Source organism: Arvicanthis niloticus, chromosome 5, assembly GCF_011762505.2.
Source record: "Arvicanthis niloticus isolate mArvNil1 chromosome 5, mArvNil1.pat.X, whole genome shotgun sequence".
Lineage (NCBI taxonomy): Eukaryota > Metazoa > Chordata > Mammalia > Rodentia > Muridae > Arvicanthis > Arvicanthis niloticus.
In genome coordinates this window covers 15,223,530-15,226,848 of record NC_047662.1, presented here as the reverse complement: position 1 = coordinate 15,226,848, position 3,319 = coordinate 15,223,530, and positions in this window count along the sequence as shown.

Below are 3,319 nucleotides of genomic sequence, written 5' to 3'. Positions count from 1 at the left end.
CATTTTGTGTGTGGGTTTTTTTGGGTTTTTTTTGCATGTATGTGCATGTTTGTACAGGTGCCCACAGAGGCCAGAATGGGTGGACCAGAATAGTTGGGGCTGGCGTTACAGGCCTTTGTGAGCTTGCATCTAAATTCTAGTTGCTGAATAGAGCAGTGAGTGCTCTATCTGACGGGCCATCTTTCTAGCTTGATTGGAGACATGGTCTTGCTAGGTAGCCCAGGCTAGCCTTGAATCCGGTGCCTCAGCTATCAGAGTGCTGGGTTTACCGGCCTGTGTCTCCAGGCCTGACTTTAAGAAGCACAGCAGACTTTTCTTGGTACTGTGAGTGGGCCCTTATCTATTGAATGTTTAAATAGAACAGCGATGAGCTCACGAAGGTGGGGAATTTGCCAGCAGGCATCCCCCTGGAGATGGTTCTTCCTGGTTTTCTGGCCTGCCCCATTCATCTTCCCACCGTCCCTCTCTTCAAACCCACCTTCTCGCCTCCATGGAGTCCATGTCCCCTGGAGAACCTTGGCTAATACACACGTCAAGGACTCTGTGTCTCCTTACTCTCAGACCCACTAGCAGGTACAGCCTCCCTCCCTTGTACACATGAGGAACCCGAGGCAGAGCTGACACGGCACCTCCCAGGAGAGTGGGGTTGCTGGGATGCGAACCCAGATCTCTCTGCTGTACTCCTGTGTCCACCTCGGGGAGACGTTCACATGGCTCTTGGATTCCTGCAGAAGGAGGCGGTGAGGGGCCGTGTCCATCCACAAAGCCCTGGGCTCACACTCATTGGCCACAGTACCTCCCTTCTAGACAGTGGTAACACAGGTATCCTGGCTGTGTCTCACAAAAGGGAAGGTCGGCGTTTATAGCTCTGTTTTTGAATGGATGGTACCAATCAGTCATAGGCATATCGAGTAGCTTTTACAGGACTGAAGATGGACCCTCAACTCTTGCCCGTGACAGGTGTGCTGGACCACTGAGCCACACCCCAGCCCTCTGGAAGCTCCTCTCTATAGCTGATCATATCAGGGCATTGTTTGGTTTCTGCGGCAGGGCCAGGTGGAGGTTGGGGGTGGTGGTGGGCATAGGGGGAGGCAGATTTGAACCCAAGTCTGGGTCCTTGTAGCCTGGATTCCTGGCAGTCTGCTCCATAAGATCACTGGCTTCTGGGGTCCTATATCACTGCCACTATAGGATCCTCCCATGAGGTCTCCTCTTTAACTGTGGGAGGAGGGGACTCAAAGCCACCACCTTGTTCCCTCGGGCTTGAGGCTGCCAGCTCTCAAGGACACGCTCCCTGGTTGGGTTCCCGAGGCTGCTTTGGATGGTCCCAGTGTCAGTCCCTGTGTCTGCGTCACCCACAGAGCCCCCTCATTTCCCTGCTGTGGCTAGGGGCCCCGGCCGCAGCCCTCAGCCTGAACAGAACCATTTGACTGTGGCCGGATGTCCCCGCGGCCGCTGCTGTGCACACTGTCACTCAAGCATAGGAGCTAAGGAAATGAGGGGCCATCTGCTGCCTCCTGGAGGCTGGGGCGACCCGGGGGCCTCAGCAGGATGGGGCAGAGGAAGTGGCAGGGTACACACCTGCTTCTACTCAGCCCTGTCTTCATCTCCTTAGTTCAGGCATCAGCCCAGCATGTTTAGTTTCCAGGCCGGGCTGGCCTAGAGCACAGGCTGTGTGTCCAGCACTGATCTAAAGGCTTTAGAGAATTAACTTGGTTGGCAAGATGACCCAGAGGGTAAAGGCGTTTGCCACCAAGCCTAGTGACCAGAGTTTGATTCCTGGGACACACATGGTAGATGGCCAGAAGCCGCTCCTGAAGCTATGACCTTCATCCACTCCCCCGGCACACGTAAATGCGAGTGCGTATGTGCACACACAATCAATGTAGTAAAATCTGATTTCACCCTTCTAGCAGCTCGTAAAGTATATCCACCCATTTCCCTGATGAGGACTCTGAGGGACAGGTGGGTCCAGGATACCAGTGTAGCTGGAGACGATAGCCTGAGCTTCAGTTTACATCCCTGGATGCTGAGCCAAGGGACACAACTACAGCGTCTTGTCCAGGCTGATCGGTGGTGGGGTCTGGATCCCCGAGCCTCCAGCCTCAAGCCTGACACTTCTCAGTGGTTGGGGACCAGATGAAACATGAAGTGGCTGAGTTCTTGGGTGTGAGCCTCGGAGCGGAACACTTGGTGACTGAGAATCATCCAGCCTCAATAAAAATCACTCTTGGAAGCTGCACATCATGGGGATGGGGACCTGTTTGTGGGCCCGTGATCCCCCAGCCACAGTATGATCTCAGTTCCTCGGCAGCCAGTAATAGCAGCAGGGCTGTCGTATCTGCCTTTCACAGATGAGAGACACCGAGGCTCTTGGGACACAGCAGTTTGCTGATAAGTGGGGAGTAGTACCCTCTCCTCCAGAAAGCACCTCAAGTCCGCAGGAGCCTAATGGCCTGCTCCTTACCTCCTTAGATCTATCTATCTATCTATCTATCTATCTATCTTTCTTTCTTTCTTTCTTTCTTTCTTTCTTTCTTTCTTTCTTTCTTCCTTCCTTCCTTCCTTCCTTCCTTCCTTTCTTTCTTTCTTTCTTTCTTTCTGTTTCCTTCCTTTCTTTTCTTTTATTTTTTTTTTGAGACAGGGTCTCAGGTAGCCCAGGCTGGCCCTTTCCCCAGCTTCTTTTTGGTTGCTGTGATAAAACGCTGACCAAAAGCAATGATTTTTTTTTTAAATAAAAACTTATTTGATTGCCGGGCAGTGGTGGTGCACGCCTTTAATCCCAGCACTTGGGAGGCAGAGGCAGGAGGATTTCTGAGTTCGAGGCCAGCCTGGTCTACAGAGTGAGTTCCAGGACAGCCAGGACTACACAGAGAAACCCTGTCTCGAAAAACCAAAACAAACAAACAAACAAAAAACTTGTCATATGAGTACACTGTAGCTGTCTTCAGACACTCCAGAAGAGAGCATCAGATCCCTTTACAGATGGTTGTGAGTCACCATGTGGTTGCTGGGAATTGAACTCAGGACCTCTGGAAGAGCAATCAGTTCTCTTAAACCACTGAGCCATCTCTCTAGCACCCAAAGCAGTAATGATTTTTTTTTTTTTTCCAGCTTGTAGGTTATTGTGCATCTTGGAGGGGAGTTGGGGCAGCGACCTGGAGGCTCTGGAGGAGTGCTGCGTATTGGCTTGCCGTCCTCGGCTTGCTTAGTTTGCTCTGACCATCCAGAACTATCTGCTCAGGGCCAGCACCTCCTACAGTGAGCCAAGGCCTCCCGTATCAATCAAGAAAAATGTCCTAGAGATCTCCTCATAGGC